Below are 13,673 nucleotides of genomic sequence, written 5' to 3'. Positions count from 1 at the left end.
ATTCATTCCCAGACACATCAAGAGGCAGAGTAGGAGTGGGAAGGGAAGGAAAGAGAGAGAGCCCCACCTCATGGTTTACTGCCCAAAGGCCTAGGCAGAAGCCAGGAGCCAGGAACACATTCCAAGTGGGAACCCCTTACTCTCTCCACTTTCAATTATCATTGCCTTGGGTAGTAGCTGTTTTAGTTTTCCTTTCAATCATCACAGAAAATAAGAAAATTGATGAAGTCTATGATCCCCACCCCCCAAATCACAATCCTGAAAAATTAAAACCCTCAATCTTCAAATTGTGAAAGCCAAAATCCTGAAAACTGCAATTCTCGGGTAAAAAAGGAGGTATGGGGCGGCGGGGGTGGAGGGAGGAGGCAGGAAAAACTACCTAAGGAGAGTTTCTAGGGAGGAATTGGCTACATAATACAGGAATGATGAAAATTTCAGTTCAAAAAGGCATCATTTATCTGCACTGGCATTCTTTCCAGCTGATGAAATTCCAGAAGCTTCTCAATGAATTGAAGCTGCATTTGGCTGAAGAAGCCACTGAAGTTACTGAATTGTTTCAAAAGAAGTAAGCATAAACCAGTATACTAAGACACTTGAGCAGCAATATTGCTCATGAAAAATCAGGATCCTTTCTTCTCTCACTTGAGGTCTGTATGTGACTGCATGTGTAATCATGGCACAGAAGATGGGAAAATGTAATTGGGAAAGTTCATATTTGTTAAAAACATACACATACACAAAATTAATGTGAATGCATTTTCCTAGGAGAGAAAAAATAAACAAAAGAAAAAAAACCCCCAGCTATTAATAGGATATAAAACTTCAAAATAGAGTTACTGACCATGAAAGTTAGCAGCTCTCAGGAGCTCTCTCTGTGCTATTTCCCATAATCCATCCCTGTTATGCACCTGTCATGTATTTGCTCCTTTTTCCTTCCTTCATTTTATAGCCTATTTTCTACATTATTTCAAATTGTCAATGTTAATTTGTTTAATTTGTGATGTCATATATTTCACTACAGCATCAGTTTCAATGATGAAGGTGTGCACTAAGCAAAGATTTTCAGAGAGTTATAATTTGTTGTATGAATTTTTGGTGAATTTGAATTCAACAAAGTGTGTTACCACAGCACTGACTTTATTTTAAGATTAATTTTATTTTTATGGGAAAGTCAGAAATACAGAGAGGAGGAGAAACAGAGAGGAAGATCTTCTGTCCAGTGATTTACTCCCCAAGTGGCCACAATGGCCAGAGCTGCGCTGATCCGAAGCCAGGAGCCAGGAACTTCCTCCAGGTCTCCCACATGGGTGCAGGGTCCCAAGGCTTTGGGCCATCCTCGATTGCTTTCCCAGGCCACAAGCAGGGAGCTGGATGGGAAGCAGGGCAGCTGGGATATGAACCGACGCCCATGTTAGATCCTGGCACATGGCAAAGGACTTCAGCCATTGGGCTACCATGCCAGGCCCCAAATATGTTACTTTTTAAAAAATATGCTATTTCTAAAGATGCTTTTCCCTTAAGTAGATAAATATTGGTTTATACAATATCACACAGCAGAAGATCAAGAGGCAGCCATTTGAGGTCCCAAATGACCTTGTGTAGTAAGCTTTACAGTGAATAAAATCTGGCCCTATGTTCCCAGAGTGCAAGCACTTTCCTGGTCTCCACTACAGGCACAGAAGCTTTCCTGAAACTTTAGGCAAAACTCAGACCAGCTCCCCCCGTCCAAGTCCTCACTGCCTAGCTCTGTAGTGTAACGGGAACTTCCTAGGATAGGCTAAGGTGCCAAAGGAAACTGTGGAGCTTCCCAGGTAACAGTGGGGGGCGAGAGGGGGGTGCAGATAGGAATACTACCATTAAAACTGATTCCAGTTCTAGCTTGTTCTGATTGATCTTAGTTTTTCCATTTCAGTTTTTCACAATAATTTTGTAACTTAGATATATATGCAAATATTTTATTGTTTAAAAAAAATTGTCTAAACGTCTCCCACACTCCTTCACATATGATGCTCTGTACCATTCGCCTCTACCGAGACTAGATTTTCACAAACATTTATTCACTGAGATAGGGTGTGACAATATTAAGATGAAACAGCAATTTTTATTGAAGCTCTTATTTTGTGACTTTACTGGGATCTAAGAATGTAAAAAAACCAATCTTTCACAGTTCCAAAAAAAATGGAACTAGGACAAGACAGTCAAATGAACTGCCCAAGTTACGTTCCAATAAGAACTTACTATTTTACTAGTCTATAAGTATTACTTAACACACATGGCAGGAAGAAGAGATCAAGTGAAGTTCATGTGACTCTTATTTTTGAAGAAAAATACAAAAATAATCTTTTCAATGACCATTTGAGATTTAGAAAACTATTAACCACAGTCTCATTGCTGCAGAGAGCAAGCGAGATCACACTGGATACAAGTTTAGAATGTTCGGAAGAGTCTTTATTGGCCAAGCTTGACAACAGCAGCTCCTGCTACCCTCCAAGAGCCACTGTACCACCTGGCAGAAGTCAGGGTTTTTTAAGCTCTCATCCTCCAATCAGCTTGAAAGCCACATAGTACAAAGTTTCCCAGGAAGTTCAAAACATTCAACTAAAGACGTTGGTGGAGGCAGCAAGGGAGCTGCCAGAGCCCAAAGTTTTTCTGTAGTTAATTAACCTAAGTGGTGAAGGAAGGAGACAGGAAGGGCCAGGTGCAAGTAGCCTTCAGAGCCATTTTCACAGTGCCAATTAATGTTAATGTCATGCTGAAGGCAGGAGGGGTGGGTTTCATGTGCTCTGTTAACTTGAATGGTGTGGGAGGAGGTAGGAAGGGTGGGCCATGGAATCTCCATTTCTTCATTGTCAGAACTGTCAACCGGCAAGTGGGTGCCAGCTATCAACTGGCTGTACCCCATCTTGTTATAAACTTTATATCTTCTAATTAAATACTGTCTTTTCTGCAACTTAATAAAGGAGCAATTTCATTCAACAGGATGCAGGATCCCAAGGCCTTGGGCTACCCTCCACTGCTTTACCAGGCCACAAGCAAGGAGCTGGATGGGAAGTGGAGTAGCTGGGATACGAATGGGTGCTCAGATGGGATCCTGACAGTTGCAAGGGGATTTAGCCACTGAACCATCATCACGCCAGGCCTAGGAAATGATTTTAACAACAAAAAATTGCAGGATATCACTGTCAGGGTGATTAGGATTGTGGAAGTAAGAGAAATGTGAAAGCTATGCTGTAAACATCCACGAGACTCTAGCAATGAGCAGTCTGGGAAGAAGATATGAAACAGTAGACGGGATAGCAACAAGATCTTTCAGGAAAACATAACACACACACAATCAAGTTGATATTTATAAAAACTGACCTAAATATCAAAGGTATACATATATATGCATATATATATACATATATATGCATTTCACAAATAGGTCTAATAAATGTTTACAACAAGAGATGTTTCTTTATAAGGAACAGTTCAGAAGGCATATTAGACATGTTAGTCTTAAGAATTCCCCAAGGAAGTATCAGGAAGATAATGAATAAACAAGAAGTGAATTACCCAGCTCTCTTATGAGGGGTTTGCCATTAATGTGCATATAAGCAAACTTTCAAAAATAAGAAAAATGTGGTGGATGGTCATCTAACAAGTGTCTGTTGCCTCACAGTGGTTTTCATTTACATGATACATGGTAATGATGCAAAGTCAGTGACAAAAAAAGGGGGGGGGTAAATTCATACTTAGACATTCCGTTGTCTGTGACAGACGACTTTCCAAGTGGTTGGCCTTATCTCTCATTTCCTCTCTCATCTCTCTTTCTAAAAACACAGCCACTTTGTGTTTCTAGAATTTCTGTTACTCTTTGTCAGCATCTCTCCTCTCTTTTGGATCATATAAAAGATTCTCAATGACATCAGTAAATAAGTACAGATAACACTTTGTTTAATCCCAGGAGCCCAAGATGTTGGTTTTTCTTTTTCTAAAGAGTTCTTCATTCTTGTTGCAAAGACAGAGGCATAGAGATAAGCAGACAGAGAAAGTGGGGAGAGAGAGAGAGAGAGAATCTTCCATCTACTGGTTCACTCTCAAATAGGTTGCAATGGCTAGAGCTCAGCCGATCTGAACCCAAGAGCTAGGAACTGCTTCTAGGTTTTCCACTCAGGTGCAGGACCCAAGGACTGAACTCTCCTCTGCTGCCCTTCCACGTCATCAGCAGGGAGCTGAATGAGATCCCGGGCCTTGAAGTGGCACCCATTTGGGGTGGCTGGTGGTGCATCCCACCTGTTAGCCATGGTGTAGCACCTCAAGCAACCCAAGGTTTCAATCATCTTAAGACAAGAAAGGTTACCTAAGAGATAGAGAATAGAACAAAAGGATCATGGCTATTCTACCCCCAGTGCACCAGGGCTAAGAAGGGCATGGGAATGTACTACATTGCTTAAATATTCCAGGTGCTTTCATTATATCATCCTGTTTGTTCTCATAGCAGCTTAAGAGTCAGCATTCCCATTTTATAGGTAAGAGAACTCAGGGGCAGTCTTGTATGAATCTAAACTCTTGTGTGTCCCTTTAGGCCAACAGTCCTTTCAGATGTTGAAAACACATTAGGGTTTATGTTCAAGTGTGAAGTGAAGTACAATAAATGCAGAGACAAGAGAGATGGTGGAAACTGTGTGCAAAGTGAACAATTATCTTCTTTTGTTTATATTTAGTCTCCCTGAGCAGACTGTCAGAAATTCAAACATCAATTCTATAGTTAGTCATTTGTGATTATTTAATCTATATTTCATACTTCCCTTGAAGTATCTGCTACTGTTCTGGGCAGTATGAATGTAAAAGTGAAAAACGCATGGTCTCAATAATGGCTCAAACAATGGAGTTCCTGCCCCGCGTGAAAAGAGTTCCTAGACTGAGTTCCCATCTCCAGGCTTTCTCTTGGACATTTCCAACATTTGAGAAATAAGGCTGTTCTTTCTCTCTCCCCCACCACATACAATTACTTACATATGAATACATAAGTACTGTTACAATATACAATAAATAACAAGAGAAAAATATTATTCTTTCACATTATTAGGAACAACTTTAAAAAGTCAGCACCAATTAGTGCAGGTTACACAGGGAGACGTCAAAAGGAAATTAAGGAGCAAATTTAGACAGCCAGTATTATGGCACAGTGGGTCAAGTCTTTACCTTGGAAATCAGCTCCCATATATATGCCAGTTTTAATCTCAACTGCTCATTTCCAATCCAACTTCTTGCTAATATGTAGGGAAAAGAGGAGAAGGGCCCAAGTCCTTGGCCTCCTGCATACACGCAGGAAATCCGGAAGCAATTTTAGCCTCCTGGCTTTGATCTGGCCCAACCCTGGTTGTTGTAGCCATTTGGGGGAGTGACTCCTTATGAAAGATTATGCTGTTGTAGCAACATGGGGGAAAATCTGTCAGGTGGGTGGGAGTATGGAGGGGAATCCCAGTCTATATAAAATTATACGATAAATTTCAAAAATTTGGGCCCTGCAGCGTGCCCTAGTGTGTAAAGTCCTCGCCTTGAATGTGCCAGGATCCCATAGGACACTGGTTATAATCCCGGCAGCCCCACTTCCCTTCCAGCTCCCTGCTTGTGGCCTGGGAAAGCAATTGAGGACGGCCCAAAGCCTTGGGACCCTGCACCCATGTGGGATACCTGGAAGACGTTCCCGGATCCTGGCTTCGGATTGGCATAGTATCAGCCGTTGTGCTCACTTGGGGAGTAAATCATCAGACGGAAGATCTTCCTCTCTGGCTTTCCTCCTCTCTGTATATCTGACTTTGTAATAAAAATAAAATAAATCTTTAAAAAAATTCAAAAATTCAAAATAAAAATTTAACAATAATAACAAAATAGAAATGGTACTTGGTATACTCATTGCTTTCTAATTACAGTAAAACTCACAAAATAATAAAGATAAAAATGAGAGTAAGTGTCAGATCATATTCTTTAATGCTTGGAACTAATTCAAATAAGAGATGTTCCAAGCAAGAAGATACACAGTGGTTTTAAATGAAGTCTCAAAATCATTATGTGTTAAAAATTCATTTCAATACCAGTTATAAAGGACATCAAGACAATAAAAATACATGAGACTCCAATAATATGAAAACGTCTTTTAAACTTATATTTAACATTGTTTCTCATTTTTGCAATGTAATAATAATAAAATGCAAAAAAAAAGCAAATCTGAGTTAGCAATCACCCTGTAATTAAGATGAATTGCATTTATTTTGGTATCACCAGTTGAATTTACTCATCATGAAGGAAGACTTGGTGACCTAATGAGAGAAGTTATGGTAATTGGCCACCAACAAGGGAAGAACCAAGTCTGGATCAACTGATAGTACACACATCAGCCCTTAAGAAGATTCGAACAGGAGGAATACAGGAACAAAATGAGTTGAGGGGCTCACCCCGAGAGGTTCAGTCAGTGTTAACTCCCAGTGGCCATGGCTCAGTCTTGGCTTAAACTGTTTCTTCAGGTACACCGTCCTGAGTTCAACGCGAGGCAGTGCCTGATCCCACTCCACCCAATCTCCAGTCTCCGGTGCAGTTAACCTTACATGTGGTACCTCTTGTTTTTCATCTGAGAAGATACCCTTTTAAAATTAAGTTTGGCCAGAAGATAAGTAACTGAAATTTTCTCACATAAAAATACTTCAAGGTCCTTAATCTTACTCTAATAGCCAAACAGTCAGCATTTAATTTTCTTTCTTAGATGATAAAATAACAGTCATAAAATAATTTCACTTTTAATTCTTTCTCTTATTGTTATTGACATGGTGATGTTTTAGTTTGATGAATAAAGGAAAACTTAAGATTCTAACATTTTATCAAAAAATCTTGCATTTTGGCTTATATGGTTTTACAGCTGAAACAATGAATCTTTAAAAAATCAGGTCAGAAATTTTTATTATGAATATTTCCTAATTAATATTTAATGCCTTTACCAAAACCAAATTTCTTTTGATTTCTTTTTTCGAACACTTAAAGCAATCAGTCCCTTATCCAAATAGTTTGTACTTAAGCTTTTTAAAGTTTATATTTACTTCAAATGTTATTTGGAAAAGCAGAATGGCAGAGAGAGCAAGACAGAGACACTTGGATACCTTCCATCTGCTGGTTTATTTCCCAAATACTGGCAACAAGTAAGGTTGGGTCAATGAGGATTCTGGAGCTCAGTGTGGGTCTACCACATATGAGACAGGGATCCAAGGAGACAGCATCTGCTAGCCCCCAGAGTGTGCGTTAACAAGAAACTGAATCTGAAACACAAAGTCTGAGACAAACCTGACACTGTGATGTAGGGATGTGTTACCCCAAGCAGTGACTGAAGTATGCGCCAATGCCCACTCCATGTATTTTAAAATAACTTTCAGCACATTTATGCTTTAGCCCAAATGCATAATTCTTTTCTCACTCAATGTATTTTCCTTTGATGATATTTACTGTTTTAACATCTTAGAGAATTAAAGTCTATCCAAAGGAGACATTTCTCTCTCTCTCCCTCCTAGTCTCTTATTTATTTGAAAGGCACAGAGAGAGACAGATAGACACAGAAATATTTTTAATCCACAAAATCACTTCCCAAATGCCCACAACAGCCATGGCAGGGGGCAAGAGGCAGGAAGGGGAGAGGGCTATGCCAAAACCAGGAGTCCGGAATTCAGCCAGGTCTCCATGTGTGTGGCAGGGGCCCAAATACTTGAGCCATCACTTGCTGCCTCCTAGAATAAGAATTAACAGAAAGCTGGAATCAAAATCAGAGTCAAGACTTGAAACCAGGTGCTGCAGTACGGAATGCCAGAGACCCAGCTGGGGTCTCAACTGTTGCATCAAATGCCTGCCACCAGTGGTGCTGGTAGCGACATCTATGCCTGAAGCCATTTGAACAAAATGCACACCAATACATTCTCACAGGCCTTGTCTTGGTTGTATTTTTAGGGGAAACTGAATGAATACATAAACACACATTCCATCATTTTAGTTTCTCTTGAAAGCTAAGAAAAATTGGGTCAACGAGATACAGAAATTTCCATCACAGGCACCTGAGCTCTCAGTCTTTTTTTGATTTGGCTTCTTCCTTTTTCCTGTACAAAGGCTTATTTTGTCTTGGCTCATTTAGATCTCCACTGTCTGTTTTATTCTTTGCTCTTTATGGAAACGGTAAAGAGAAGTACATTAAAAAAAAAACTAGCTGTTTAAAACACTAAAGAGCCTAGCGCTGGAAGACAGTTTTTACTAAACTGAACATAAAAGCCAATACAGAAAGGAAAACCAAGCACGCACGGTTAAGAACAACTGGCAGGATATGTGCATATCTGCTCAGAATTTGCTTTGTGAGGCTCTGTTTAAATCTAAAAAGGAACCCTGAGATTAACTTATTATGGTGGAAAGTCAAGCTATTGTTCCTACCTTAAAAAGGTTAGCTTCATTTCTAGAAATATAGTAAGGTTTTTTGTTCCCCCTTTTAAAAAGGAACTGCGTTGAGTTTGTTTCCTTCAAACTCTAGATATTTATTTTTCACTAGAAACCAAAAGCTGCCATATTTTTAAAACACATTTCAGTTTCTTAAGTAGCATTGCATTATCCAAATGAATGGGACAGAAGTCAAACTGCTTTGTTATAAGATTCAGAATTACAGGACCATATGTTACTACAAAAATTTAAAAATATTTTCTGATACTGTTGCCAGTCTTGATCCAGCTTAAAACGTAAATTGAAAAAACTCAAATATGGAATTGTACAAAAACATCTGTTTATACCATCTGATATGTGCAAACAGAGGTGACGTCTGACACGTCAGGTGTCTCGCCTATTACAACATCCTGTTTCTTCCTCTGTGTTTTTCAAATCTCTCCTCTCCCTCCAAATCCTTATCTCCTAACAAGTATCTCCTACCCACTTTCAGCCTTTTCTCCATCTTACAGTTAACATGGTCTTGTAGAATGTAAAATAAAATTGTATTATTCCCTGACTTCAAACCTTTATGTCTTCCCCCACTTAGCATAAAGCCCTAAACATCTCACGCAGTCTTCCACACCAGCTGCCTCTTCCTCCCTCTCCGCCCACATGCACCCTCTTCCTTCTCTCCCTGATGCTCAGTGCTCCAGTTCCCCCACCATCCTTCAATATGCTAGAGCTTTCTCACCATGAGGCAATTCCTACCTGCCCCAGATAATTCCTGTTCATCTTTCAAAGTTTCGCACACATATCTCTTCCCCAAGGAAGCATTTCTTGATTTCAAAACTAGGATTTCTTGTAAAAACACGAGCGAAGAGCACTGGTTTGTTGTTTTTCTAAATTACACACATTTTTTTCCATCTAATAAATGTTTTGGCAAAGTGTCCACAGTCAGGAAAAAGTAACAAATTTTAAAGTAAAAATGTAAAAAGACATTTCAGCACAGTGTGTTTCCGTTAATGCTCCCAAGTGCTCCAGGCAAAAAACACTCACAGAACAGGTGGTAAGAGCATCACCAAGATGGAATTAGTTGCACAAGTGGTGCCTGTTTGTGGCTCACTGTAACTACTATGGTGTGGACTCAGGTTCTCTTTGCTCAAAACCCCCTTTCCCGAACCTTCCGGAACTTCTGCCTGATGAAGCCTGCTCTCCCACTTCCATTCCTGCTCAGCAGCCCCTTCCTCTGCAGAGCCCCTCCTGGTCAGACACCCCTAGCTCTGTGCTATGTCTTCCTTTGGCACAATGCTCTGGTGCTGAGAGAATTGGAATACGTTAAATGTTTGGAATTAGTTCAAGGAGAGAGATGAAGAAAACCTCAGTAGGTATTGTGAAGGTATGAGGGAAGAAAAGTGCTTAGCTAAGGGTTTAGTTTGCAAGTAGGGTCAGGATCCAGCCACACTGAGATCTCCATGTGCCATCAATCTGGTTTTTTTTTTCATGACTATAATGCAATATTTGAGGCTGAGTAACCAGGTAAAGCAGCTAGTTTATTCAGCTCATCATTGTGGAGGTTCAAGGATGTAGTGCCTGCATCATCAGCTCCACTCCAGAGAGGGCTGTGTGGTGGCCTGTGTCACCAGGGTGGGAGCTCATGACAGAACAAAGACCTGACAGGAAGCCAAAGGGAGAAGCAAGAGCTTTTGATAACAATTCACTCTTGTGAGAAACTCAAGTTCCCCAGAGAACCCCTTTAATGCCATATGAGGGCAGTTCCCTTCCCAGTGTCCTAATAACCTCTTCTTAAAGGTCCCAGCATCTTCTATGACGTCTCACTGGGGACCATGCCTCCAAAATACGAGCCTTGAGGGTAAGCCACTTGCAAACCACAATCCCACTTTTATCGCTTCTTGAGATAGGTTCATTTCCTCTGCCAGTGCTTCTCTACTCATACAGCAAGGCAAATTTTAGGTGGAGTTCAATGAATGAAATTCTGCATGTCAGATAACTTCTTAAAGTGATATCATGAGACAGCTCCTTTTTGTCCTTGAGCATGTCGTTAATGTTGCATATTTGAGAATGTCACTACATGACACCATTTGGGAACTCTCCGGATTCGATCCTTGCTGCATTCTGGAGTTTACATTCAACCCACCCACAAAGACTGGTTCCATTAACAAGGGTGACCTTGGGCAGTATGGAAATCTGTTTAACAGAGCCCACACACCAGGGAGTATGTGAAACGCGATGGAACAGATGGTAATATTGGCAATACGAATCTTGTTTGTTAACAGTGATTACAACCATGCCCACCAGCATGACTTTTCACATGTTTCTGTGAGTTTTGTCACACCAAGGCAGACAGACATGTAGGTGACAGACATGCTACCAGCGGTTGGGAGAGGCATGTGTGGCAGTCAGGGCTGACAGAGAAAGGGTATACGTGAAGCCCTGGCCATTCTGAAGCACAGCTCTCCTGCCAGCGCGGTCAGATTTGGAATGGGATGAACACAATTCCTGACCCTGACCCCAGCCAGTGTTTCAGCAAAGGTAACAATCTAAGAAGTGGAGGGTGTTTGGTAAATTGGTCAATTTCTGAATTCGGGATCATCATGATCACCTGCCTCAATTCTCAGTGGCAGGATGCTGGGATGTGCAGCCCCTGAAACTCTGGCTCGACTCCAGGCCTGATGCCATTTGCCAAGGGAATTTTCTCCTGTTCAGGAACCATTCAAGAAGCTTTTTTCACTAATCAGGGAGCAAATTACAATTAATTACAGACAAATCCTTCACCTGAAGGATTATTAAGTTGCATAATTATTAAAGTACAGACCAGTAACAGAAAGAATTGTGTTTGTACTCTATAACAATTTTTAATGTGCAAAAAACAAAAGCAAACAAACCTAAGAGAAGCGGCTGGAACGCCGAGCGGAGGAGGAAGGAGTCGGAGCACGAGAAGCAGCTGGATAGGCACCATGGCCGGGATCACTACCATGGAGGCGGTGAAGCGCAAGATCCAGGTTCTGCAGCAGCAGGCGGACGATGCCCAGGAGAGGGCCGAGTGCCTGCAGCAGGAAGTGGAGGGAGAAAGGCGGGCTGAGAGCAGGCTGAAGCTGAGGTAGCCTCCTTATGGAAGAGGAGCTGGATCGTGCTCAAGAGCACCTGGCTACTGCCCTGCAGAAGTTGGAAGAAGCAGAAAAAGCTGCTGATGAGAGTGAGAGATGTATGAAGGTTATTGAAAACTGGGCCTTAAAAGATGAAGAAAAGACGGAACTCCAAGAAATCCAACTCAGAGAAGCCAAGCACATTGCCGAAGAGGCAGATGGGAAGTACGAAGAGGTGGCTCGTAAACTGGAGATTATTGAAGGAGACTTGGAGCGTACAGAGGAGCGAGCTGAGCTGGCAGAGTCCCGTTGCCGAGAGACGGATGAGCAGATCAGACCGATGGACCAGAACCTGAAGTGTCTGAGTGCTGCTGAAGAAAAGTATTCTCAAACAGAAGACAAATATGAAGAAGAAATAAAGAGTCTTACTGATAAACTCAAGCAGGCAGAGACACGGGCTGAATTTGCGGAGGGACCAGTAGCCAAGCTGGAAAAGACAATTGATGATTCGAAAGATAAACTGAAATGCACCAAAGAGGAGCACCTCTGTACACAAAGGATGCTGGACCAGACTCTACTTTACCAGAACGAGATGCAGAGCACCCCCATCCCGCCCTGCCACCACTCCTCCCTCCAACACCGACTCCACCTGAGGCCAGCCTGCCCAGATGCCCAGAGCTGACCTCGACACTGAGGGCTGATACTTTAATTGGAAGGCGGCTTTTTCTCCTTTTTGCCAACCCACCTCCTCCATTCTTAAAACGCCCTCTCCCCGCCCCCCCCGCCCCCGTCTTTGCCACGAAATTATCTCTGCCTCTTCCCAGAGACTGCAGCGGGACCAGAGGCTGAGCACTTTTGGGAACAACATTTAAGGGAATGTGAGCACAATGCAAAGTGTCTTTAAAAGCATGTTGTGATGTACACATTTTGTAATGACCTTTTTTGTTGTTGTAGCAACTGTTTTGTAAAACATTCCAAGTGATTGCACACTGAGGCAGCAGTTGAATCCCTTTCTTATTTGTGAAGGAAGGTGACTTGGCAGCTGAATGCCTAGTGCCCTCTCCACAGAGGAGGGGAGGAGAGGTGGGCCTGCCTTTGTAGGAGCCAAACAGAGCCCAGGGAAGACTCCTCTGTGGGAACCTCATTGCTCTGGACAAAGCATCAGCCAAACCAGAAAGGTGACTCTAGAAGGAGATGGCCAAAAATAGATTAAAAAAAAAAAAAAAAAACCACGTTGTTGAGGTTTACAGCTTTAAGGGGTCTTTGGACAACTGTTGTTTTGTTTTGTTTTGTTTTGTTTTGTTTTGTTTTGTTTTGTTTTGTTTTACCTTTTTCATCAGAAGTGACCAAATTAAGATGGTAAGGCCCCTGAGACCAGTTTTTTCTCCTCCCTCCCCCACTTCTGTCCCTTCCCAACAGCTTGCGAACAGACCATGTGCTGTTTAGGTTGAAGGGACCACTTTGTTGCTTTCCTGCCTGCTTGAAAGAAAAGATGATTATGTTTTTGCCATAGAAAACTCATCTTACCAACCCTTCGCTGGATCTGAAGCTGCTGTTTCTAAAAAGTGCCTTCTCGTTGTGTTTTGTATCAGTCAGTGCTGGAGAAATCTCGAATCGCTTATGTACAAAACTTTAACAATTTTATATTAATTTTGAAACTTTGCTTCTCTGGCCTTAGGGCCCCTGGCCAGCCCTTCTGGCTGTGGGAGCTCTCCACAGACTGGGGTGGCAGTGTGCTGGCCTTTCCAGAGCTTCCTTCCCCACCCAGTTCCTACTCTTGGTGAGGCTTCTGTGAGTGAGTTCTGTCAGGTGCACATCCTGCAGCTTATTGGCTTACAGTGTACTCTCCTTTGGCGTGGTCTCTCTGGGGCCGACTGGGAGAAAAGAGAAACCAATATGTAACTGTTTTGATACTGAATATTGACAATACGCTGACAATACGTTCTTTATTTTGAAATAAAGAACCAGTCCCTCCAAAAAAAAAAAAAAAACCCTAAGAATATGTGAAACCAATGTATTTATGTCATGTCATTGTGCCTTCATTGTGTGATCTTGAGTCTTTCAGAATGTACTCTTCTCCTACGGCTACTGTGATACCTGCTTTCCCAGGGAGAACTGCACAATTGCAGTAAGAACAGCATG

At 41.8% G+C, this 13,673-nt stretch overlaps 1 pseudogene; it reads left to right on the top strand.

Annotated features, from left to right (window-relative positions):
- The first annotated feature begins 11,340 nt into the window (after nucleotides 1-11,340).
- Nucleotides 11,341-12,213, top strand: LOC121148199 (annotated as a pseudogene).
- Nucleotides 12,214-13,673: the final 1,460 nt, after the last annotated feature.

The sequence above is a fragment of the Ochotona curzoniae genome, unplaced genomic scaffold (assembly GCF_017591425.1).
Source record: "Ochotona curzoniae isolate NIBS_2020 unplaced genomic scaffold, NIBS_Ocur_1.0 scaffold_4683, whole genome shotgun sequence".
Lineage (NCBI taxonomy): Eukaryota > Metazoa > Chordata > Mammalia > Lagomorpha > Ochotonidae > Ochotona > Ochotona curzoniae.
The sequence above is the reverse complement of the archived record's forward strand: the minus strand, read 5'-3'. Positions and strand labels throughout refer to the sequence as shown.